At 39.5% G+C, this 27,278-nt stretch overlaps 1 protein-coding gene and 1 pseudogene across 1 annotated transcript in view; one reads left to right on the top strand and one right to left on the bottom strand.

Moving 5' to 3' along the window:
* Positions 1-27,278, top strand: part of Commd1 (copper metabolism domain containing 1) — a 118,509-nt gene that overhangs the window by 7,661 nt on the left and 83,570 nt on the right. The gene's annotated exons all lie outside the window — the stretch shown is intronic.
* On the bottom strand, positions 54-27,239 carry LOC122117455 (annotated as a pseudogene).

Below are 27,278 nucleotides of genomic sequence, written 5' to 3'. Positions count from 1 at the left end.
ATTCTCACTGTAGAGTCATGGCCTTGGCTCCATTAGCTATGGTATCTTCTTTCATCTGAATATCTATCAGTCCTTTCCAGCTGTAGCAACCACTGCATGGTAAAACTTTGCCACAAAGTCTGGTTCACTAACTTTTAGCTGCTGGACAAATTCATTACTTTCCTGCTCAGCTCAACCTCGAAACTACTTATCCCAAAGACATAGCTGACACTCAAAAATACAAGGTGATAGGGCTGGGAAGGTGGCTCAGTGGTAGAGCGCTTGCCTTGCATGCCTGAGGCCCTGGGTTCAATTCCTCAGCACCATATAAGCAAAAAGAAAAAACCAGAAGTGGCGCTGTGGCTCAAGTGGTAGAGTGCTAGCCTTGGGCTGAAGAGCTGAGGGACAGCGCCCAGGCCCAGAGTTTAGGCCCCAGGACCGGACCCCCCCCCCCCAAAAAAAAAAAAATACAAGGTGGTCAGTTTGCCCCAGATACACTAAACTGCTCCAGACTATCCAGCAGGGGCTGTAATTTTCCTGGTGGTGCTTTAGTTACCATGTCCTGTAGAAAACGTTCACGCTGGGGAGCAAATCAAGTGGCAAACCAGTGTAGAAAACACTTCATCTCCTGGGAAGTGATATAAGGCATTGGAGGAGGGGAGGAATTGGTAATACTGTCTAGTACTGAGGGTAATGGAGAAGGCAAGGATTGTGTCAGCAAAGAGGAAGATGATTCCAGTGGCACCCTCCCCTTTCCTCTCAGAGGAGACCTGGGGATCACCACAAAAGTCCTTCAGTTCCAACTACAGCTGCTGCTTCTATGTTTTCTGAGAACCCTGAACCTTGATTTTTTTTTTTTTTGAGTGGTTAATTGGAGGTAAGAGTCTTGGGGGGACTTTTTTGCTTGGGCTGGCTTTGAACCACTATCCTTTTAGCTTCCTGATGTGACCCCCCCAATGCCTAGCCAAATCTTTCTTTAATACTCTAATAGATTAATGTTGTAATGTAGTGTATATTATTTTAAAAGCACAATTTGATTCTCATTTCTAAATACTTGGAAAATTTTGTAGGAAGTATTTATAGTAAGAGCAGAAGCTCAAGTGCATTTAGTAGCAAAGTTGCAAAATTCTTAACTCAATGACCTTTTAATCATAAGAATAGTAGTATCAGCTTCTGTATGGAGATTTATTTTATAGAGTATATTGAATTCCTCATTCTTGTGAAAAATCCAGAATGTTTTTTCTTTCTTGGTCATGGGGCTTGAACTCAAGGCCTGGGCACTGTCCCTGAGGTCTTTTGCTCATGGCTAGCACTCTACCACAGCACCACTTCTGGTTTTCTGGTAGTTAACTAAAAATTAGAGTCTCATGGACTTTCCTGCTCGGTCTGGCTTTGAACTCTGATCCTAATATCTCAGCCTCCTGAGTAGCTACGATTATAGTGGTGATCCAACAGTTCCCAGCTCAATTTTTTTTTTTTTTTTTTTTTTAACAATGAGCAGTTTTGTCTTTTTTTTTTTCCTTCAGTTGTGGGGCTTGAATTCTGGGCTTGGGTGCTGTCCCTGCACTCTTCAGCACAAGGCGAGCACTCTACTCCTTGAGCCACAGTACTACTTCTGGTTTTCTAGTGGTTTATGGGAGATAAGAGTTTCAGAGATTTTCCTGCTTGGGCTGGCTTTGAACTATGATCCTCAGCTCTCAGCCTCCTGAGTAGCTAGGGTTACAGGCATGAGCCACTGGCACCCAGCTTGCATTTTTGTCTTTGCAAGAGGTTTTTCATGTACTATATAAAGTAGAAAGATTTTATTATATAGGATAGTTTTTTTTAACTTATTTTGGGAATGTATAAGTGAAGAAAAATATGTGATGCAGTGGGTTTGTTTTTTTTTTTTTTTTTGCTAGTTTAAAGTAGTTTAAGAATGAATTTTACTTTTCAATTTTAGAACAATACGATATTAATCAATATAAAATGGGCATAAAATGTTGGCCTTTTGAGACTTTTTTGGGGGGTGGGCAATCTTGGGGCTTGAACCTAGGGCCAGGGCACTATCCCTGAGCTTCTTTTGCTCAAGGCTAGCACTCTACCATTTGAGCCACAATGTCACTTGCGGCTTTTTTTGTTTATGTGGTACTGAGGAGTCAAACCCAGGGCTTCATGCATGCTAGGCAAGCACTCTACCACTAAACCACATTTCCAGTGCTAAAATGTTGGCCTTAAAACCTTTGAATCAAGGAACATAACTAGAAGAGCCTTTTTAATATTTATTATTAAATCATACCTTTTTGTTCTAGTACTGGTACTTGAACTCAGGGCCTTATTCTCTCCCTTAGCCTTCCTTTTTGGCTCTTAGCTGGTGTTCTACTATTTGAGTCAAGTTTTCAGTCTAGCATTTGTTGGATAAGTGGAATCAAGAGTCTTGCAAATATGTCTGGTGTAGTTGGCTTCACACTGTGATCTTTTTTTTGGGGGGGGGGGTCCGGTCGTGGGGCCTGAACTCTGGGTCTGGACGCTGTCCCTCAGCTCTTCAGCTCAAGGCTAGCGCTCTACCACTTGAGCCACAGCGCCACTTCTTTCCGGCTTTTTTCTTTTTGCTTATGTGGTGCTGAGGAATCGAACCTAGGGCCTCAGGCAGCAAGGCAAGCGCTCTACCACTGAGCCACCTTCCTAGCCCCTCAAACTGTGATCTTTTTAAGTCTTAGCCTTCTCAGTAGCTACTACTATAGATCTGAGCTACTGGAACCTGACCCAATCTTTTTTTTAAATATAACTTGTTTGTGAGTACATTTTATATCTTAGGACTTTAGTGTTTTAGCTATAGGCAGTAATTCTGTTTTCTTACTGTAGGTGGCAATAGAATATTGGCTTACTAATATACTATAAAATGCCAGAAACAACATGTTTGAACATTTCTCTGAAATGTTCTAATTCAGAAAATGCCTAAGGTTGGCTACTCAACAATAAAAATTTCTTATTTAAAAAAAAGCAGTAAAAATACTCGACTTTATATTTTGAACTTAGAAATACTATTTTTTGGAATTTTTAATTAAATATATATTTTTTATTGTAAAGATACTGTACAGCGGGGTTATAGTTACATGAGTAAGGCAATGAGTACATTTCCTATCTAGCATTGTTACTCTCTATCTCCCACATATTTTCTGGAATTAAAGCTTTGTAAACAGAGCTTTGCTATGTTCTAGCTTTTGTATAACTAAGGCTTGCTAGTTTTAGTGAGAAATTTTGATATAGTTTCTCTTTTGTGTGTGTGTTTTTTAAAAATGCAGTTTGAGTATCCCTTACTCAAAAATAAGTGATAAAGATTTAAAAAATTAAGTAGTTAAAGAAAGTGATAAATGCTATTTTGTTGACTAATAGTGTAATTTAATATAATCCTAATGTAAGGTTCTGTAATTAGACTTGGGTAATGTGAAAAGCAGTGAATTGCTTTCATGATATCTAGCCTCACGAGATTTTACAGAAGCAGATTCTAAGCTGTTCTTTTAGATATTCAGAATATTAAGATTAAAGAACTGGCTTAATTAATAGACTTGAAAACAAGTAATCATTTTTATAAATACCTGTCAAGATTTTTTATTATTGAAAAGCAAGCCCCTTTTAATATTCCTACTAGTTTAGGCATAATAATGTTCTTTCTTCCATCTTAGGTTAGTAAACTGAATGATGGACGGTGCAGAATTGTAATATTCTTTTTAATCAGATGTTAAAAATAATATGGAGGCTTTCATTCATTCCTATATACATTAAAATGTGTATACGCTATTGTATTTTTTGTTAGAGCTCTGTTGTTGTGACACAGTACCTGAGATAAAGAACTTTAGGGAAAAAAGTGACATTTTGACTCATGGCTTCAGTTCATAGCTGCCTGGCTTCTTTGCTTTCAGGCATAAGGCAAGAAAGAACATCGTGGAGGTAGGAGCATGTGGTAGAGCAAAGTAGCTCATCTCATGATGGACAAGACAGAGAAAGACAAGAAAGATTCAGGGAACAAATACCCCCTTTAAAGGCACATCCTCTGCGACCTTCCTCCATCTGGGCCTTACCTCCTCCTAACCACCAGTTCAGCTAAGAATGGATATTAAAATCCATTGATGAAATTGACACCTTTAAGTTCTGACCTTTTTTAGTAGTGTCATAAACTGACACTAATCCTTTAACCTTTTAAGTTTTTTGTGGGGACACTTCATAGCCAGCAGTCTGAATGCTGTAGTCACAGTTAATAAGTGCCATGTCTAAAAGTTCTATACTGTGGTCCACACAGTATAGACAGAGGATGAGTGAGCTGTAAGGGTCAGATACTTATGGTTACTTATCCATTCTAGAGGTGATATGAGCCATGCTCCAAGCTCCCAACATAGTGTTTTGAAACTGTGTTGGTGTCAGACTTGAGTCTTCAGTCTTTTCATGATCTTCTTCTGCTGAGAGTGCTGGATTCAAAGCTTCTCGGACTTCCTGCACTAGCTGGCTGCACTATTTTTGTGGGCTTTTTGTTGTGTGTGTGTGTGTGTGTGTGTTTTGGTCAGTCCTGGGGCTTGAACTCAGGGCCTGGGCACAGTCCCTTAGCTTCTTTTGCTCAAGGTTAGTACTCTGCCACTTGAACCACAGCGCCACTTCTGGCTTTTTCTGGAAGCAAACCCAGGGCTTCATGCATGCTAGGCAACCAGTCTACCACTATGCCACATTCCCAGCCCTATTTTTGTGGGTTTTTAAAGTCAGAGATAATTTTGAAAATGATTGAAGTTGTTTAAAGGAATCAAAATAATCAGCTTGAATTTTACTACTTCCTTTTGCCACTTAGCTCAAGTTTTCAGTAAATAGCAAAATAGTTGAGTATGAATTATATCATGATGAGATCCACAAGATGAGAAGTTGATCCTGAATTTTTCCACAGGCTCTCCTGAAATTTGCCTATTATCAGTACTCAGGCTTGAACTCATAGCCTCACTGTGCTCTTGCTCAGCTTTTTTTGCTCACCGCTGGTGCATTCCTACTTGAGCCACACCTCAAGTTCTAGCTTTTTGCTAGTTAAATAGAGACAGGACTATCCAGTTTGTCTGTCTTTGCTGGCTTCAAACTGTTAACTCAGGTCTCAACCTCCTGAATAGCTAAGCCTATAGACATGAGGCACCAGGTACTATTTTTCACATTTATTTTCTGTTCAATTGTGAATTTATATCTTTTGGTAATAAATTTACTTCAGAATTAATGGTTTGAATCTGCAGTACATAGGGCTAATGAATCTGTGGTTTGGGTGAATTTCTAATTGGGTTTAGCCATTATAATTATTTTGAGTTTGTTAGACTTTGTCGCAAAACACCATAGACTGTACTTTTTTATTTTATTTTTTTCATATTTTTAGAGGCTGGGAAACAAAATATCAAGGTAGAATTGGTTACATTATGAAGCTTCTTCTGGTTTGTAAGTGGCCTCTATTTGCTGGGTAATCTTATGACCTCTATATGGGCATGCTAGTGGAGAATACAAACTCTAGTGTTTCTTTTTAAAAGTTAAATTAATTATTTATTGCCAGTCCTGGGGCTTAAACTCAGGCCCTGAGCCCTGTCCCTGAGCTTCTTTTGCTCAAGGCTAGCACTCTACCACTTGAGCCACAGTGCCACTTCCTTTTTTTTTTTTTTTCTGTTTATGCGGTACTAAGGAATCGAACCCAGGGTTTCAGGCATGCTAGCCAAGTACTCTACCACTAAGCCACATTCCCAGCCCCTAAATTTATTTTTATTATTTTCAAATAGTTGTACAAAGAGGTTTCAGTTGAACACGTTAGTTTGTGAGTACAGTATATATTTTTGTCAGTCATGGGTTTGAACTCAGGGCCTAGACACTGTCCTTGAGCTTTTTTGCTCAAGATTAGCTCTCTACTACTTGAGCTACAGCATCACTTCTGGCCTTTTGGTGCTTAATTGGAACTAAGAATCTCATGAACTTTGCTGCTTGGGCTGGCTTCCAGTGGGGATCCTCAGATCTCAGCTTCCTCAGTAGACAGGGTTACAGGGGGTGAGCCACTGCTCCTGTCTAATTTTTTTTTTTCAATGCTGAGAACTTAGACCCTTATTTATAGGTATTCTACCACTGAGTTATATCCCTAGTCCCCTTTTTTTAGTTGTTGGTTATGGGGCTTGAACTCTGGGCCTGGGCACTGTCCCTCAGCTCTTCAGCTCAAGGTAAGCCCTCTACCACTTGAGCCACAGTACCACTTCTGGTTATCTAGTGGTTAATTTAGATAGGAGTCTCACAGACTTTCCTGCCTGGGCTGGCTTTGAACCTTGATCTTCAGATCTCAGCCTTCCTGAGTAGCTAGGATGATAGGCGTGAGCCACCAGTGCTGGGCCAGTCCTTTTTTTTTTTTTTTTTTTTGAGTAAAAGGTTTAATGTGTAGCTCAGATTGGTCTTAAATTGACTATGAAGCCCAGGTTGGCCTCTTAACTCATGATCCTTCTGCCACTTCTTAGGTATGTGTCACCATTCCTGGCTGTTATCAGAATCTTTTAGTCAATGGGTTTGGCATTTTTCAGATTCCAATAGTTAAATCTATTGGATGCTTCATCCTAATTGTTTATTGTCAGGAAAACTGGCAGAAGGTGTGTGGTGTTTCACATCTATAATCTTAGCACTTGGAAAACTGATAGGAGGTGGGAGGATCATGAGCTTAAAACCAGCTCTGGGGAGCTGGGAAGGTGGCTCAGTGGTAGAGCACTTGCCTTGCATGCTTGAGGCCCTGGGTTCGATTCCCCAGCACCATATGAGCAAAAAGAAAAAAAACCGGAAGTGGCGCTGTGGCTCAAGTGGTAAAGCACTAGCCTTGAGCTGAAGAGCTGAGGGACAGCACCCAGGCCCAGAGTTCAGGCCCACGGACCCAAAAAAAAAAAAAAAAAACCAGCTCTGGCCTACAGAGTGAGTTTGAGGCTATCCTGTGCTGTACAATGGGACCTTGACTTAAAAAGCCAAAAACAATAGAACAAGGAGTAAACAGAACAGACACTGGATGTGCTGGCTTGTTCCTGTCTTTGGACTCCACTAAAAAAAATAGGTAGCCAAAAGCAGGCTTGAAGATCAATGGGACAGACTGGAAGACCCCAAAATAAAGCCATACACTTACACTTACCTGATTTTTGACAGAGCAGCCAAAAACATACAATAGAAAAAAGATAACCTCTTTAATAAATAGGTATTGGAAAAACTGGACATCCATATGTAGAAAATTTAAAATGGATCCCTGCGTGTCACTATGCACCATTTTCAATTCAAAGTGGATCAAGGACCTCAAAGGCAGAACAACACTAATAAACCAATCAAGAAATGGACAAAGAAGCTTAAGAGAGACTTCTTAGAATTATAAATGGCAAATAGGGGTTGGGAAGGTGGCTCAGTGGTAGAATGCTTGCCTTGCATGCAGGAGGCCCTGGGTTTGATTCCTCAGCACCACATAAGCTGAAAAAGCTGGAAGTGGCACTGTGGCTCAAATGGTAGAGTGCTAGCCTTGAGCTGAAGAGCTGAGGGACAGTGCCCAGGCCTAGAGTTCAAGCCCCACGACCAACTCCCTACCCACCCCCCCAAAAAAAAAAAAAAGCAAATAGATGTAGGAAGGAATGCTCAATATCCTTGGCCATAAAGGAAATACAAATCAAAACAACATTGAGATTGCCACCTCATTCCAGTGAATTTGAACTACAAATACTTGGCTAGGAAGTGAGGAAATAAGAAGCCTATTGGATTGTTGGTGGGAATGTAAATTAGTGGCGTTCTACCATTTGAGCCACAGCCCACTCTGGAAGGCAATTTGGAGATTCTTCAAAAAACTAAACACAGAACTTCCCTATGACCCAGTCATACCACTCTTGAGCATCTGCCCAGATCATTACAAGTCAGAATATGGTAAAGACACTTGCACATCCATGTTCATTGCTGCACTATTCACAATAGCCAAATTATGGAACCAGCTCAGATGCCTTGCAGCAGATGAGTGGATCAAGAAGGTGGTATATATATATCCCGTGTAATTTTACTCATCCATTAGAAAGAATAAGATTGTGTAATTTGCAGGGAAATGGATGAACCTATAACAAATGATGCTAAATGAAGTAAGCCAAGCTCAGAGAGACAAACAGCACATGTTTTCTCTCATTTGTGGAAGCTAGATCTAAAATATAACCGAATATGATAACCTATCAAGCTTCTAGGCACAAACAGCTAAAGGAGGATACTCTTAGGGGAAAAAACAAAGATATAACTTCTCTGGACATTTATAATACTGTTTACTGACATGAACTTTAGGAAATGGAAACACAGATTTTTGTTGTTATGGTTGTTGCTAGTGGTAGTGATGTTTATTTTTGTTGTTTTTTTTTTCCTTTTGGGGGACAGAGGGAACTATAGAAAGGGACAAAGGAAGGGTGTACCAATGGAATTATGCTATTCAGTACACAATGTGGAAAATGACCCATGTAACATGGGCAGGGATGGGAGAGGGAAACTGGGGAAAAGTGAAGGAAAGGGTGACATTGTCCAAAAACAGAATTATACTTAATACCTGACTTGTGAAATGGTAACTCCTCTGTATAACACCTTATTAACAATAAAATTACATTAACAATTAAAAATACCAAATACAGAATAGATGCTCAATAAAGATTAGGTGAATGTAAAAACAAACAAACATAGGTAGCTGGATGCCTGCGGCTCACACCTGTATTCCTAGCTACTCAGGAGACTGAGACTTAAAGGATCCGAGTTCAAAGCCAGCCCTGGCAGAAAAGTCTTGAGACTCTTTATATCTCAATAAGCAGGAAAAAATAAAAAAGCTGTACTGAAAAGGTGGCTCATATTGTAGAGTGCTAGCCATGAGCAAAAATGAGCATGAGGTTGAGTTCAAGACCTAGTATCCCCTTCCCTATTCAAAATAAAATAAAATGAAAAAGCAAACAATTTCCCCCAAAACAAAATGAAAACAAAACATTAGATTTTTTTTTCATGTGACCGACTTCCTTCCTTCCTTCTTTCCTTCCTTCCTTCCTTTTTTCCTTCCTTCCTTCCCTCCCTCTTTCCGTCCTTTCCCCTCACCCTTTCTCTCTTTCTTTCATGCTGGTCCTTCGGCTTGAACTTAGGGTCTGGGCTCTTCCTGAGCTTTTGTGTTCAAGGGTGGCGTTCTACCATTTGAGCCATAGCCCACAAGCCCAGGTCTGGCTTTTTAGTTTTTAATTAGAGATAAAATTCCTACTTGGGCTGGCTTTGAACTGCAGTCCTCAGATCTCAACCTTACGAGTAGCTAGGATTACAAGTGTGAATCACTAGCACCCAGCTCTCATGTACATTTTTTGGTATGAAAATTGTTTAATTAAAAATTTCCCATAATTACTAAAACCACATCACTGTTACTTAAAAAAAATTTTTTTTGGCCAGTCCTGGGGCTTGCACTCAGAGCCTGGGCACTGTCCCTGAGCTTCTTTTGGTCAAGACTAGCACTCTACCACTTGAACCATAGTGCCACTTTTGGCTTTTTATGCTTATGTGGTACTGAGGAATAGAACTGAGGCTTCGTGCATGCTAAGCAAGCATTCAACTAAGCCACATTCCCAGCCCACTTTTTTGTTGGTTTATTTTTTTTCTGGTCCTGGGGCTTGAAGTCAGAGTCTGCACGCTGTCCCTGAGCCTCTTTGTCTCAAGGCTAGCGCTCTTCTATTTGAGCCATAGCACTACTTCTAGCTTTTTCTGTAGTTTATTGGAGATAAGAGTCTCAGGGGCTTTCCTGCCCAGGCTGGCTTTGAACTACGATCCTCAGATCTCAGACTTCTGAATAGCTAGGATTATAAGCATGAGCCACTTGTGCCTGGCTGTTGTTACATTTTTAAAAATGTAAATAGACTTTTTTGTTGTTGGTGGTCATGGGGCTTGAACTTAGGGCCTGGACACTGTCCTTGAGCTCTTTGCTCAAGGCTAGCACTCTACCACTTTAAGCTGCAGTGCCATTTCTGGTTTTCTGGTGATTAATTGGAGCTAAGAGTGTCTTAGACTTTCCTGCCCTGGCTGGCTTTGAACTGCAATCCTCAGATCTCATACTCTTAAGTAGCTATGATTACAGGTATGAGCCAACAATGCCCGGCTTAGACTTCACTTTTTTTTTTAATTGTGAAAATACTGTACAGAGGGGTTAACATTTACATGGGCAAGGTAATGATTACATTTCTTATCAAGCATTGTTGCTTCCTCCTTTGTTAGATTTTACTTTCTAAGAGCATTATTAGATTCCTATCACAATTTAACAGAAGGTCCAAAACAGAAGTGTCTCATATAGACAAGATCGCTCCCATTTTCAATCCACACCAGAGTCATATGTTTAGCACTGTAGGTGAACCTATGGTGATACATCAATGTCATACAGGATCCATAGTTTACATAGTTTGTGTTGTAAATTCTGTGGGTTTTGATGGGCATATAGTAACGTATCCACCATTATAGTGTCATAGAGAATGATTTCATTGTCCTCAACATGGACTGTGCTCCCTGTTCATCCTTTCCTTCTTTATTCTCCTGGTGACCATTGATCTCTGTTGTTTCCCCAGTTTTCTAGAACGTAATGTGGTTGGACCCATACAGTAAGTGGCACTTTGGATTGGCTCCTTTTGCTTAGTAATAGTCACTTAAGGTATCTCTGACTTTTTATGTCCAAAGAGCTCATTTCCTTTCAGCACTGATAAAGACTCCACTGTTGAGATGTACCACAGTTTATCCATTCACTTACTGAAGGACATCTTGGTTCCTTCCAAATTTTGGCAATTATGAATAAAGCTTTTGTAAATATTCATGCGCAGGTTTATGTGTAGACATGTTTTCAACTCATTTGGATGAATGCCAAGAAAAGCACTGGCTAAGAACGTATGGTAAGAGTGTTTAGTTTTGTAAGAAACTGTCAAACTGTCGTCTAAAGTAGCAGTGACATTTTTTTTTTTATCCTTCCAGAAATGAATGGGAGTTACTGTAGCTCTGCATCCTCTCAGTGCTTAGTGAATTATTGTTCTGACATTTAATCATTCAGATATCTGATTTGGTGATTTCTTTCTTAAAATCCTAGAGATTCCTTGATTGGGTCTAATTGTTATTTGTTATCTTTTCTGACATAGACAATATATTTACCTAAAAGAAAACTTATTACAAGCCAGATAGTCTTGAGTTATTATGTATTTAAATGCATGTAGCTTTAAAGTACAACTACACTATGGTTACAACTATGATCACGAGGGATTACAACCGTGATTGTACATGCACTTTAGAGGGATCGAAAGTGGTCTGTGAGTACACTTTCTATTTTCATTAGTCATAATATTTGTGGTAAAAGAAAGCTTACAAAATTTACTTTTAGAATCAGTTTTTGTTGTTGTTGTTTGCTGGTCACGGAGCCTGGACACTGGGCCTAGGCACTATCCCTCAGCTTTTCAGCTCAAGGCTAGCGCTCTACCACTTGAGCCATAGCGCCACTTCTAGCTTTTTCTGCTTATGTGGTGCAGAGGAATCGAACCCAGGTCCTCATGCATGAAAGGCAAGAACTCTACCACTGAGCCACCTTCCCAGCCCTAGAACCAGTTTAAAATATTTAAAATTCAAGTTGATTTTCATTACAATCTACACTGTTTATGATGATGTCTTTGTGGCATTTTATTTTTCTTAGATACACTTAAAAATCTTTTCTTATAGTTGGTCATTTTTTTACTGTGTGTTTGATTATATTCCAAAAACATGGCAATTTGAGAAGCAGTGGAATATGCACTGCAGTGGAATATGAACTGTAGTAACTTGTATATTTAAAATAGTAACAACACCTAAAATACCATACCATACCAGTGTGTCTATAAATTGTGCTGTTAAAGTAACATCTCATCAAAGTTTTATTTTTATTTTTCAGTTCTCAAGATTAAACCCAGGGCCTTGTACATGCAGGGCAAATGCTCTACTCCCAATCCTTCATTCTAAACATTATCAATTCCATTCTTATATGTATTCTTCTAGATAACCTTGAAATTTGTCAGAAGTTCTTCTGGATTATTTTTCTCCAAACAAAGCAAGAATAAGACTTGAAAACAAATCTTTCATATACCGTGTCAGTAGTATAGTAGATTGTTTTGTAAGCCAGCTAAACATTAGAGAGCCAGAAGTGGAGCTGTGCCTCAAGTGTAGAGTATTAGCCTTGAGCAAAACATCTCAGGGACAATACCAAGGCCCTAAGTTCATGCCCCAGGACTGGCACAGAAAACAACAAAAAACAAAGGTAAGAGTATTTGAAGAACTACATTACAGGAAGGAAGGAGGGGAGTACTCATTTAAAAGGCAAGGGTTGGTTATGTCTCCTTTCCTCTATGGGAAACTTTTAATTCTTTTTTAGTGCCAGTAGTAGGGCTTGAACTCAGGGCTTTCAACTCTTACTTGGCTTTTTCACTTAAAGGTAGCACTCTACCACTTAAGTCATACCTCCACTCTGGCTATCAGCTGGTTAATTGAAGATAAGAGTCTTATATTTGTCTGCCCTGTCTGGCTTAAAATTGATGGTCAGAGCTCAGCCACCTGGGTATCTAGGGTTATAGGTATGAGCATCAGTGCCTGGCTGTTTTATTAGCATACATTAGTTCTGTAGGGGGAATTTCATTGTGACCTTTCCATATATATAAATATATATTCCATATATAATATATAAATACATATTCCATATATATATAAAATATATATATCCCAATCGGACTCCCCCCCCCCAATCACTCTTCTTTATATCCCTTAAATAAACTTCAGCCAGTGGCTCATGCCTGAAATTCTAGCTACTCAGGAGGCTGAGATCTGAGGATCATGGTTCAAAGCCAGCCCTGGCAGGAAAGTCTGTGACACTCTTATCTCCAATAAACCACTAGAAAACCAGAAATGGTGCTGTGGCTCAAGTGGTAGAGTGCTCGCTTTGAGCTGAAGAGCTGAGGGATATCGCCCAAACCCAGAGTTCAAGCCCCACAACCGACAACCCCCCCCCCCCCCACACACACAAAAAAACCCAAAAAACTTCAACAGGTTTCATTATTCTATTTTCATACATGCAGATAAATTACTTTGACCATATTCTTCTTTGTTCATCTTCTACAGGAGATCTTGTGTGAGTGGAAGAGGGGGTGGATAGTCTCTTTTTCAGCAGGGAGGAAGTTTTTTATGACACTGGAACAGGAAAGAGCAGACTTCTTGAATCTGCTAGAGATAGAGAACCTGAGATTCTCCCCATACTCTGAGAAGAATATCAAAAAGGCTATTTATATGCAGGCGCCGGTGTCTCACGCCTGTAATCCTCGCTACTCAGGAGGCTGAGATCTGAGGATCACAATTCAAAGCCAGTGAGGGCAGGAAACCAGAAGTGGCACTGTGGCTTAAGTGGTAGAGCTCTCACCTTGAGCTATTTTTTTTGTTTTGTTTTGTTTTGTTTTGCCGGTCATGAGGCCAAACTCTGAGCTTGGGTGCTGTCCCTCAGCTCTTCAGCTCAAGGCTAGCACTCTACCACTTGAACCACAGTGCTACTTCTGGCTTTTTTTCTGCTTATGTGGTGCTTAGGAATCGAACCCAGGGCCTCATGCATGCAAGGCAGGCACTCTACACTGAACCACCTTCCTAGTCCCTCTCGCCTTGAGCTGAATTGCTGAGGGACAGTGCCTAGGCCCAGAATTCAGGCCCCACAACTGACAAAATGGACCATTGTATATGTCCCAGTGAAATATTACAGATTTATTAATTATCTTTTTCTCTAACCACTGAAGTAAAATTTTGTTTTATTACTAAGAACTAGTAATATGATTCAGGGCTAGAGAAGTGGCTGAAGTGGTGACATATTTACCTAGCAAGTACAGAGTTATGAGTTCAAACCCTAGTACCATCATAAACAAACCCAGATAACAAAATAATTGTCAATGACTTGTGGTTTCCCATTTTAAAAAATTGATTTGGGAGCTGGGAAGGTGGCTCAGTGGTAGAGTGCTTTGCCTTGCATGCATGAGGCCCTGGGTTCCATTCCTCAGCACCGCATCAGCAGAAAAAGCCAGAAGGGGCGCTGTGGTTCAAGTGGCTCAGCGCTATCCTTGAGCAGAAGAGCTGAGGGACAGCACCTAGGCCCAGAGTTCAGGCCCCATAACTGACTAAAAAAAAATATATTTTTTTATGTTGTATCAAGAAGTTGAACCCAGGGCCTCACGCGTGCTCGGCAAGCACTAAGCCACATTCCTAGCCAGGTTTCCCAAATTTATACTGTTAATGAACCTCAACCTCATACCACTCATAATAGGGTTTTGGGGTTTTTATTTTGGTCGGTTGTGGGGCTTGAACTCTGGGCCTGGGCGCTGTCCCTCAGCTCTTCAGCTCAAGGTGAATATTCTACCACTTGAGCCACTGCAACACTTCCAGTTTTCTGAGTGGTTTATTGGAAATAAGAGTCTCACATTGGCTGGGAAGGTGGCTCAGTGGTAGAGCGCTTGCCTTGCAAGCATGAGGCCCTGGGTTCGATTCCTCAGCACCACATAAGCAAAAAGAAAAAAGCTGAAAGTGGTGCTGTGGCTCAGGTGGTAGAGCGCTAGTCTTGAGCTGAAGAGCTGAGGGATAGTACCCAGGCCCAGAGTTCAGGCCCCACGACTGGATCCAAAAAAAAACAAAAACAAAGAGTCTCACAGACTTTCCTGCCTGGACTGGCTTTGAACTCGGTCCTCAGATCTCAGCCTCCTGAGTAGCAGGAATTACAGGCCTGAGCCACTGGCGCCGGCTTTTTGTTTTGTTTTTAATGCTAGTACTATGCTTGAAGGCTACTCACGCTCTTGCTTGGCTTTTTTACTGAGGGCTGGTGCTCTACCACTTGAGCTACACCTGTACATCCAGTTTCTTTTTGTGGGTTATTGGAGATTAGAATCTCACAGACATTTCTGCCTGGCTGGATTTAAACTGTGATCCTCAGATCTCAGCTTTCTGAGTAGCAGGAATTATAGGCTTGAGTTGCCAATGCCCAGCTATAATAGTTTTTTTTTTTTTTTTAAGAACAAAAGGTCTGTAATGCTTTGTCCTATAAGTCAGGCATTGTTTTAAATGCTTTATATATATTAATTTGTTGACCATTTTTGCTAACCCTCCAGTCATCTTTTTTTCCCCCACTGTTTCTTAACAAATTGTGATCCATAGACTGAGAGGCAGTATAGTACAGAAGCTGAGAGCCCCGATATTGAGCTAGGCTGAGTGGATTAGAATCCTAGCTATCTCATTTGTTACTTTGAATTTTGAGAAGCAGGTTACTGAATCTTCTTGATGCCTCAGTTTTCTATAGATAGAAACATTTTGGAGTGTGGGGGGGAGATTTTGCAATATTTAAACAAGAACAAAAAGAATATATTATATCCTTTACTTAATAAACTTAATACTTTGCAATATTTGCTTTCTTTTCTCTTTTTTTCTTTTTTGCTGGAATGTTTACAGCTCATGATTTTTCACTTTATTCTTTATTTATTTATTTATTTTTTGGTCGGTTGTGTGGCTTGAACTCTGGGCCTGGGCGCTGTCCCGGTGCTCTTCAGCTCAAGGTAAGTGCTCTACCACTTGAGCCACAGCACCACTTCCGGTTTCCTAGTGGTTAGAGTCTCTCGGACTGCCCGGGCTGGCTTTGAACCGTGATTCTCAGATCTGAGCCTCCTGAGTAGCTAGGATTACAGGCGTGAGCCACCGGTGCCCAGCTTCACCTTTTTTTTTGGGGGGTGGGGGGGTCCGGTCGTGGGGCCTGAACTCTGGGTCTGGGCGCTGTTCCTCAGCTCTTCAGCTCAAGGCTAACGCTCTACCAATTGAGCCACAGTGCCACTTCTGGCTTTTTTTCTTTTTGCTTATGTGGTGCTGAGGAATTGAACCAGGGCCTCATGCATGCAAGGCAAGTGCTCTACCACCGAGCCACCTTCCCAGCCCCACAATATGATTATATAACTGTTAAACTTGACAATAATTCTTCAGTCAGAGTTTTCCTAATAGTCCCCAGAAGTGCCTTTTATTGCTGGTTTATTCAAATCAGGATCTATTTAAAGACTACACGTTGCATTTGGTTGCTATATCTGGAAGGAAATTTAGATGCAGAGATGAGGGTTGAGGGTGCTGTCTTGGGATTGTAGTGATGAAGTAGGACAGAAATTCCCTGCAGAGATTGAAGGGTTGGTTGGGGGTTTTGGAACTTTAAAAGACTAGAAAACAGCTTTGGTGGGTATGAAAACCTAGCCAAAGAAGCATATACAAAGTCAACAGTTAACATTGCCTTAATCGAATGAACAATCTCAACACTGTTACCAAAGCTTCCCAATATACATAGAAATCAATACTGTGACAATACTGTGGCACCAGGGTTTTACAAAAAGAAGAAGCTTTATTGCGTGGCCTACCATGTTGGTAGTAGAGGAGTTTATAGGATAGTTTATAAAACAGGGAAAGATGCTTTATTGGTTGGATAACAAGAGGGATGTATGCTTCTTTTGGGAGAGAGTTTTTAGGAGAATTTGGCCAGATGATGAAAAACTAGTTCCAGACCCAGAGCCTTTTCCTGAAATACAGGAATTTATCTTCAGTGTCCAGATCATAGCCGTTTTCACTGGTATAGTTCTGGAGGGAGACTACATATTTCTGGTTCCCCAAAATAACCTCTCCATTTTCCTAGAATAAAGCTTCAAAGCTAAGTGTGTACAATCATATTTGACTGTGTTGTTATCTTGAAGTATGTGTGTAATCCAAAACACCTAAGTGTATTTTAAGCATCAGCACATTATCTGTGTGAATATAAAATAGATTTGAGTGTGTGTGTGTGTGTGTGTATGTGTGTGTAGATGGTAGTACAGAATGAAATACAAGTTATTTTAGCTATTAGTGGTACAGTTGGGACAGCTGCCTGAGAGATGTCATGGAAGTGGTGTTTTGTAAGAGTGAGCTGAGATGTCCTTCCCACACAGGGTAAATGAGTTTTGCTTCAGGAAGTTCAGATTTCCCCCACTCTGGTCCTACAGCTTGATTTTATGTTCTGGGCACTGTCTCTGAACTTTTGTGCTCAAGGCTAGTTCTCTACCATTTTAAGTTATAGTTCTGCTTTCAGCTTGTTTATGGTTAATTGGAAGTAAACATTCTTGCAGAGTTTCCTGCCCAGGGTAGCAGGAACTGTGATCCTCAGATCTCAGTAGATTACAGACATGAGCCACTGGCACTTGACTATTTCCCACTTTTAAAAGATTTTACAATTCAAGTTATGGGTTGGAATTTTCAATTAAGGGAGAAGGACAGGGATATGAAATTGAGAAACAAAAAGAAGAAAGGGCTAGGTAGTCAGCATTCACTGGTTTGTCTGTGTAGAAGAAAAACTTCAACCCTAAGTTCTTTAGTAGGAACGAAAAAGACAAAATGACAAGGAAAAATCAAATTCATTAACTTGTATATTCATATATACATGCTCCCACTCAGTAAACAGAAAGGTAGCTTTGAATTCTAGCTAATGTGTCTTCAACAGAGAATACTTTTTTTTTTTTTTGTCAGTTGTGGAGCCTGAACTCTGGGCCTGGGCACTGTCCCTCAACTCTTCAGCTCAAGGCTAGCACTCTACCACTTGAGCCACAGTGCCACTTCCAGCTTTTCTTTCTTTTTGCTTATGTGGTACTGAGGAATCGAACCCAGGGCCTCAGGCATGCAAGGCAAGCAGTCTACCACTGAGCCACCTTCCAGCCCTTTTAGATTATTTACAAGATAAAGGAAAACAATTTTGAGTGTCTAGAGGCAGTCCCTTGAAGGTAAACAAATAAAGGACAGCCATTAATGTTTGTTGATGGAGAGTCCTTTGCTCTCATCTCCAAGACTATAAGGGTCTTAAAGTTGCTTTAGTGATTAACTTTTTTTTTCTCTGGTAGAAAGGGGAGAGAGGAAGATAGGGTATCTTTTGTATTTGTGAATTTATGTTATATTTTTAGGCAAATGAAGAGTGAGGAGATGATCTGCCTTCAGCTCAGCAATCTTAAGAATTTTGGGGTGGTAAGCCTGTATAGATTTTGGGGGATTAGCCTTTACAAATCAGTGGTCTGTGTGGTTCTCACATTTTCGTACTTTTTTTACAAGCAAAAACAATCTCCTAAAACTAGATTAATATTCAGAAGAGAAGATAAAGTCTAGAAATTTCAAGGTAAGAAAGAGATCTGCAAAGGGAAAGAAGAATATAGATTAGGATGAGGTAACAGCAACAAAACCCAAAGAAAAATAGTTGAAGTAGACTGTAAACCCAGTGCCCAATTCCAAAGGGTGCCAAACTGAGGCAGTTTGTTGACCTTAGGCTTGAAGCATCTTCACTCCATTATGGATCACTCCAGGATAATTTCCTGGAGCTCAGCATGAAAAATACAGATCTCTCTGAACTTCCTGGTAGCTTACATTTGGCCTAATCATTTACATAAGTCCAATTAGAGTGATAACTGGCCAAATAGGCCTTTTAAAGTTTGTTTTACTGAGACTTGCAAGAAATTTCCAATTGAATTTTTAAAACTCCTTGGGACTTAGGAAGCTAAGTTAAGAACAAGTTACTAGATTCCATCTGCAGCACCAGTGGATATGGTTGAATTCCTTTCTTCTTGAGGTTTCCCCAAGTAGTCTAAGGTTCTTTTTCCTTCTTTCCTTCCTTCCTTTCTTCCTTCCTTTTTTTCTTTCTTCTCTCTCTCTCTCTCTCCTTTCCTTTCCTTTCCTTTTCTCTTTCTTTCTTTCTTTCCTTTCTTTCTTTCTTTCTTTCCTTTCTTTCTTTCTTTCTTTCTTTCTTTCTTTCTTTCTTTCTTTCTTTCTTTCTTTCTTTCTTTCTTTCTTTCTTTCTTTCTTTCCTTCTTTCCTTCTTTCCTTCTTTCCTTCTTTCTTTCTTTCCTTCTTTCCTTCTTTCCTTCTTTCCTTCTTTCCTTCTTTCCTTCTTTCTTTCTTTCTTTCTTTCTTTCTTGCCAGAATTGGCGCTTGAATTCAGGACCTTGAGCTCTTATTTGGCTTTTTGACAAGGCTGATGCTGTAGCTATCACTGGAGCTACACTTCTACTTCAGGCTTTTTGCTGGTAATTGGAAATAAAAGTCTCAGAGACTTCCCTGCCTGGATTGGGCTTGAACTGTGATCCTCATCTTTCAGCCTCCTAAGTAGTTAGTATTACAGGCATGAGCCACCAGTACCGACTTAATCTAAGTTTCCAGTTTATAAGGAACTGACTTTGTAAAGTTGGGAACCCTGTGTAAGTTGGGTTGGTTTCTCCAAAGGTCTTTGTAAGTACTGGCTCCACTGAATTAATTTTCAATTCCTTAAGATTTTTGCTATTTTGGGCTGGGAAGGTGGCTCAGTGGTAGAGTGTTTGGCTTGCATGCATGAGGCCCTGAGTTCGATTCTTCAGCACCACATAATCAGAAAAAGCCGGAAGTGGCGCTGTGGCTCAAGTGGTAGAGGGCTAACCTTGAGCTGAGGGACAGTGCCCAGGCCCAGAGTTCAGGCCCACAACCGACAACCCCCCCCAAACAAACAAACAAACAAACAAGATTTTTGCTATTTGATTCTGTGCATATTATCCCAAAATGTAACATCCTAGTCAAAGCCTAGATATACCAATTTTCCCAGTTATGTCCTATTACAAGAACAGATTGCTTTGAATTTATGCAAATAACTGCTTGTCCTGAAAATAGCAATATTCTATTTGAGCTTTAAAATAATGGTGGATTCAGGTAGTAGAAAAATGTTTCAATTTACTAAATTGTGAGTTATAGAAAAGATATGGAGCAGAGTATCCTTATGCCCAGAAAAATAGAAGGTTTAAAGCAAAACATAAAGCAACAACAAAAAAGCCATAAAATTATAACCGTTCTTCATCAGTTCATTCAGTACCATTTAGCTAATTCTTGTTCTGTTTGATCTTGGATTATCAATTTTATGAACCTACTAGCTTCTCTGCTAGAGTTCTGAAAGTCTTTTCTCAGTCTAGTGGAATGATCTCAAAGTTATTTAAGCAGTACCAGTCAGAAGCATCTAACCCAGAGTACCTATTTTGGGTTTCTAAATGAAAGATTTCTGCATGTAGCTAATTGCAAGAGATTTCAAGGAGGCATCTGAATAAATCAGTTAACTCTAAGTGAATGATAAACGATTTAAAGATTTAATGAGAGTTCATTGTGAAATTAATGCACTTGATAAGGAAATTTGCTTATTCTGTGACATTTTAAGATAACTGGAATTCATGGATGATAGCATGTTGGGACACTTGACAGTGAGGGCATTGACACATTTCTGGGAACTTCATACAGTGAAGTGCTTGTTCATAGCCTAGTGAAGGTTATGCATCAGTTTTCATTTGCCAGTGTTTCCTATACTATTTAACATTATCAAGGATCGAGGCATGGTTTAAGTAGTAGCAAACTTTTCTAGCAAATGAGAGACCCTGAGTTCAAACCCCAGTACCACCGAATTTAAATTAAATAAGTAAGTCTAGATTTTTTGTTCTCAGCCTCCCAGAAAGCTAAGATGGCAAGTGTATGGTATTGTACTTAACTATAGTCAGAAAGAGTCTCATGAACTTTTCTACCCTAACTGATCTCAAACTGACATTCTTGAATTGGCTCCCAAGTAGCTAGGGTTAAAGGCATGAGCTACCAGTCCAGCTTGCACTTTTTTTAAAATTTTTGGGTGCTGATCCCGGGTCTTGAACTCAGGGCCTAGGTGTTGTCTCTGAGCTTTTTTGCCCAAGGCTAGCACTTTACCACGTGAGCTACATCTCTACTTACAGCTTTTTTGGTGGTTAATTAGAGATAAGTCTCATGGACTTTCTTGCCCAGGCTGGCTTTGAACTGTGATCCTTAGATCTCAGCCTCCTGAGTTGTTAGGATTGCAGATATGAACCACCAGTGCCTGATCATATTTATTTTTTAAGAAAGAATCTCACTTCCTGCCTGTGTGTGTACCTGGATCTTGATGCTCCTATTTGTTTGTTTTTTTTTTTTAATTTAATTTTATTTGTGAACATACTGTACAGAGGAGTTACAGTTACTTGATGCTCCTATTTGTGTATCCCACAGTAGCTGGTATAACACATACATACCATTACACCCAGCTTATGCCATTAAGCTGGAGCCTTGTGTACTTTTTGCCCTGTCTGGCTACAAAGAGAGCTTCACTCAAACTAAGCCTCCGGAGTAGTTAGGATTACAGGGGTGCAGCATCAGCACCAAATTACTACTAAAAAAAAAAAAACCAAGATTGGGATTGAGACAGATCAGAAGGATCCAACTCTCTCTAAGGATATTTGATAGTTAATTAAATAGTGTTGCTGGGTGCTGGTGCCTCATGCCTGTAATTCTAGCTCTTTGGGAAACTGAGATCTAAGGATCAGCCCAGAAAGAAAAATCACTCTTATTTCTAACTACCAAAAAGCCCGAAGTGGAGCTATGGCTCAAGTGGCCTGGAGATTAAGCCCCAGGGCTGGCACCAAAACCAAACCAAACCAACAGCAAAATGAAAACACAAGAAAGCCCCAGTATTGGCATGCATGTATGTGTGTCCCTTCTCCCCACCTTAGTTAAATACTGTACTGTTAAGAATGTTCATCTTAGGATAGGTCTTTGGTGTCTGCATGCATGTGCTCATGCATGTATGAGATTAAACCCAGATCCTTCAGCATATCAGGCCAGCCCTCCACTACTTAGTTACTTTCCCAGCCCTAATGGTAGATCTTTATTGTTAAGTACCCTTTAATGTTTACTTTTCAATAAACAAATAAAATAAGATGTTGAAGGCTGGGTGATTTGGCCACTTGATTAATATCTACCAGACCTTTACATTGTATTCAGCTGCTTTGTGTACGGAGCTGTCTTGCTCATCCTGTTTGGTGACCCACTAGACTGTCATTATAGCAGTCTGGTTGTTTTGAACACTTCATAGATGTCTTGACAAAACAACAGTCCAGCTGCAAGGAGCATTGTAACCTCTGCTCCTAGGGCTACAACTTGAACTTCAGGGTTCTCACTCCAGTTACAATCACCCTGGGCAAACTGCACTGCCTTTGGAAATCTTTACTCTGAGCAAAACAAGCCTTGGTGAACTCTAGATGATCTTGGCTTACCTTATATCTATTCTCAGGAGAGGTGGGGAGTGTTCCCCCTAGAGATCCAAAAGACCGTGTGTGATTGGCTTTTATTGGAGGCTTGCGATTGATCCTGCTGTGAGACCTATGATTAGTGAAAATAGAATGTATGCTGTGATTGATAAAAATTACAATACTACATTTGCTTACAATACTCCTTCTAGTGTTTACTAGACAGCTCTCTATATTTTTTAAGTCAGCTGAGTAGTCCTCTCCTTTATGCTGCTCCTGGTATGTAAACTTGGGCCCAATAAAAGACTTCTCCCAAGTGGCCTTTCCTTGCCTACTATATAGTCTTTATCACAGATAGAGAGTATGAGCTGGTAACATGAAGAGAGCTTAAACATTTTTACATCTTAAAACATATATTTCAATTTATATATTTTTATATATTTATATATTATATATCGTTATATATGCTTATATATTTATATATATATTTAAGTCTATAAAAAGACACTTTTGTATTTAAGAAAAAGTTAATTGTAGACTTCAGTAGTAACAAATTTTCCCACACAGCATCAGTTGGAGCATTGCAGTCATGTGAGACATAGATCAGTTTGTTCTGTGGCATGTGGCATGTGGCATGTTCTTCAACAGGAGATGGTAAAATATAGCCCATTGGTCACAATGCCTCTTTTGTATAGTCTTACATTTTCAATTGTTACCAAAAAAGCCAACAAAAATAAAAATATACAAGTTTACCAAGTTTGGCAACCTGTTTCCTTGAGCATTACAGAATACCATCCCTAGTTCCTGCTTCCTAGATAACTGCAGCACTCCAGCCACTGAAAATGAATATAGCCACCATCATCAATATTTCTTAATTGCTTTTGGTAGGGGATAATACCATTTTATGGAGTATTACTTCTTTAGTTTATTGATTTTTCAATGTCTTCCTCCTCTGTGACATACTTAACTGATAATGCATGCATGATATATTTCCATGCAGTTTCTTTGTAACTTTTTAATTTCATTTTATACTTACGAAAATAAATCCTTACTATGTTGTACAACAGCAACTAATACTACTAATGTATTACTAGTAACTTAAACCTCATAATAGAATGCTTTATCACATCTTCATTGGTACTTGGTGGCATGTTCAGAACATTGTTCAAATATTAATGTTCAGAACAGTAACTTTTAAATATTTCTTGAGCAAAATGATTTGAATAAAATAATTTCAGATTACCTTAAATTTGGATGACTAGATCCCAGTTCAAAATAGTGACTACAGGCCATATGTAGTGGCTTATGCCTATAGTCCAGACTACTTGGGAATTAGAGATTGGAAGGATTGTGGTTCAAGGCCAACTGAGGAAAAAAATTAGTGAAGGTACCCTCTCCCTTATCTAAACAGAAAAGCTGGATGTGGTAATATACACTTGTCATCATAGTTATGCTACTGGGGAGGCTTAAGAAGGAGGGAGGTCAAGGCCATCTTAGGGGGAAATACAGGTTCTACCTGAAAAATAACAAAAGCAAAATAGCTGGATATATGGCTCAAGTGATAGAGTGCTTGTATTGCAAGCACAAGACTCTGAGTTAAACTCTAGTACTGCTAAAAAATCAACAATGATAGGGTAAAAACTAGAACCCAACCAAAATAACTTCAGTTGCAAGTGAAGTTATATCAGAATAGGTATCTTTGATATAATTTAAGGAAAGGAATGATAGATGTTTCATAATATTGTAAAGCAAGGTGCAACAGAAATAACAGCTTAATTATAGTATACTATATAAAAGTTGTTTCATGATGTTGTGAAATAATTAAATTTAATTATAGCATATTATATAAAGTAATTTTATTTTTACTGTTTTTTTTTTGTTGTTGTTGTTGCCAGTTCTGGAGCTTGAACTCAGGGCCTGGACACTGTCCCTGAACTTCTTTTTGTTCAAGGCTAGCATTCTACCACTTGAGCCACAGCACTACCTCTGGCTTTTTCTTTTTATGTGATACTGAGGAATAGAACCTAGGGCTTCATACATGCTAGGTGAGTACTCTACCACCTAAGCCACATTCCCAGTCCTCTCCAGAGCTTTTAACTTGAATCTTGTATTTTGTCAAAGGTTTTTTTCTGCATCTATTGATAAGATCATGTGGTTCTTAACCTACACGGTGAATTACATTTATTGATTTGCTTATGTTAAACCACCTTGAATTTGTAGGATGAAGCCTACTTGATCATATTGTATGATTTTTAAAATTTGTTTCTGGATTCTGTTGGCTAATATTTTATTGAGGAGCTTTGCATCTGTGTTTGTCAGAAAAATTGGTCTGTAATTCTCTTTTTTTGTTGGATCCTTACCTGATTTTGGGATGAGTGTGATATTGGCTTCATAGAATGAGTTTGGGATTGCTCCCTCTGCTTCTATTTCATGTAAAAACTTGAAGAGTATTGGTATTAGTTCCTCTTTAAAAGTCTTAAAGAAGCCAGGCGCTAGTGGCTCACGCCTGTAATCCTAGCTGCTACTCAGGAGGCTGAGATCTGAGGATCACGGTTCAAAGCCAGCCCAGGCAGGAATCTGAGACTCTTATCCCCAATAAACCAATCAGAAAACCAGAAGTGGCGCTGTGGCCCAAGTGGTAGAGCTCTAGCGAGCCGTGAGCCGAAGAGCTCAGGGACAGCGCCCAGGCCCAGAGTTCAAGCCCCACCAAAAAAAAAAAGGAAAAAAATTCCATGGTGAATTCATCTGGGCCTGGGCTTTTCCTTGTTGGAAGGCTTCTGATTATTCCTCTATCTCATTGTATGTTATTGGTTTATTTAGTTGGTTTACATCTTCTTGGTTTAGTTTAGGCAGTTTGTATGTTTCTAGAAATTCGTCCATTTCTGGTAGGTTTTCCTTCTTTAGTGAGTATAGATTTAGAAAGTGGTTCTCTATAATTAGTTGGATTCTTGAATGTTTGTTATAATGTTTCCTGTGGCATTTCTAATTTACTGATTTGATTCCCCTCTTTCTCTCTCTCGCACTCTCTTTTTTTTGTTGTTGTTGTTAATCTCAGAAGTAGTCTGTCAGTTTTACTAATTTTGAAATTAATATTTTTATTGAGTGTTATAGCCAGAGTTTTAGGGTCCCAATATCTGGTAGATAGGCAGATGGTCAGTAAATGCTTATTTAATTGTAACATGAAATATCGTTATCCTACCAGAAAGTCATAATATTTTCCATATAGTTTTTATACTGAGAATGAAAGCCGGTATGTTTGTCACAGCCCTAGTCCTACTTTCTCTTGCTGTATCCTATCTCTTGTTTCTACTGCTACTACTCTTACTATTTAGTCAAGAGCCTTGGTTCCAAAACTATGACTTAAGTTATCTTTTTTTTTTTTTTTTTGGGTCCGGTCGTGGAGCCTAAACTCTGGGCCTGGGCGCTGTCCCTCAGCTCTTCAGCTCAAGGCTAGCGCTCTATCACTTGAGCCACAGCGCCACTTCTGGCTTTTTTCTTTTTGCTTATGTGGTGCTGAGGAATCGAACCCAGGGCCTCATGCATGCAAGGCAAGAGCTCTACCACTGAGCCACCTTCCCAGCCCCTTAAATTATCTTAAATAATAAATATAAGGTTGTTGATGCATATAGGTGGGAAGGATGCCGAGAAAGCATACAGGATTGAAAGAAGGCCTGTCAGAACCAAGGCCTTGGGGATGAAAGGACAGAGATACAATCACATTAGAGTCCAGTCTCATTTCTGTTTGGCCTTTTTTTTTTTTTTTTAACAGTTGCAATCAGGTTTTCACCAAAATGTTTAAAAAGATGACTGTCCACAGCAACAGCCTCATATCCTTCTGGTGCCATGATCTATAAGGCTCTAACATTACCAATCCTCCCGCTCTACATTAGGAAATTGATTTGGACCAATCAGTGTGTTTAGAGACAAGAGGTACTCTGATTTGTCGTGGCCAGGAGAAAAGAAGACATACAAAGAAGAAGCAAGGGAGGGCTTGCCTTACTAACTCCCTGGCTGTCTCTGTGCTTCCCCCAGGTCCTATTGTTCCAGCCTTCTGATGACTTCCCACTTTACTCCACTGTAGTTATTGTTCTCAAATTCAGCTGTGTATAATGATCACACAGTTACTTATCCTTCAGTGGCTCCTTTTGCCTATATATATAATACCATCTAAACTTGTGTATCTTGGTACACTATAATTTGACTTTATCTCAATTTTATCTCTCAGTTTTCCTGTTTATTATTAAACTGTTCCTCAATGGGTCACAAATCCTCAATGGGTAAGAAGGAAAGTGAAAAATAACAATAGAGGGTTCATAATTTTGAAATACGTTGTGAAAGAGGATGAATATGATTGAAATAGATTGTCTGCAACTGTGAAAATTGAATAAGAAAACCTAGTGAAATTGTTTTAGGAAGGGTTAAAGGGAAAGGAAGAGTGTGTGAGATTGCTTAGAGCATACTATAAACATGTGGACATGTAACAATGAAACCCCCCTCTGTGAAACTACTTACTGTAAGCTAATAAAGAATAACATGATGTCAGAGTAGTAGTAGTATTGTGAATGAGCTGTTTGAAGATGGGCTAAAAAAGTAATATATTCACTTAACACAACTCATTTAGTTTCTTATAGACAAAGTAGAGTATATGCCACACCAAGCCTGTCAGTGAAAGACTGAAATTCGATGTAATTTTGCATCAAAGAACCAATTAATTTTATTCTTTTTTATTGTTTAAAATAACTTTTTTCCATACTATGAAAGAGATATTTAAAATTTTGATTCTAATTATTGATCTAGAATTTGAGTGACATGTGTGTGGGGGTGGTTATAGGTTTTGAATTCAGGGCCTGGGCGCACTGTACCTGAGCTCTTTTGCTCAAGGCTAGTGCTCTACCACTTTAAGCCACAGCTCCACTTCTGGTTTTGAGTGGTTAATTGGAGAGAAGAGTCTCACAAGGACTTTTCTGCCTGGGCTAGCTTTGAACCGTGATCCTCAAATCTCAGCCTCCTGAGTAGCTAGGATTATAGGCATGAGCCACTAGTGCCTAGTGACATGCAATTTTTGATATTTAATAGTAGCTTTTCTGATACTTGATACTTGAAAAGTTAGTACTTTTGTACTTACTTTGCAATCATTACTCATTCTCATTTTTGTTACTTGATTACCCTGTTTGA

Source organism: Dipodomys spectabilis, unplaced genomic scaffold, assembly GCF_019054845.1.
Source record: "Dipodomys spectabilis isolate Male_0828 unplaced genomic scaffold, ASM1905484v1 ptg000141l, whole genome shotgun sequence".
In the NCBI taxonomy this organism is placed as follows: Eukaryota; Metazoa; Chordata; class Mammalia; order Rodentia; family Heteromyidae; genus Dipodomys; species Dipodomys spectabilis.
Note: the sequence above shows the minus strand (reverse complement) of the source record. Positions and strands in the feature narration are given on the sequence as shown.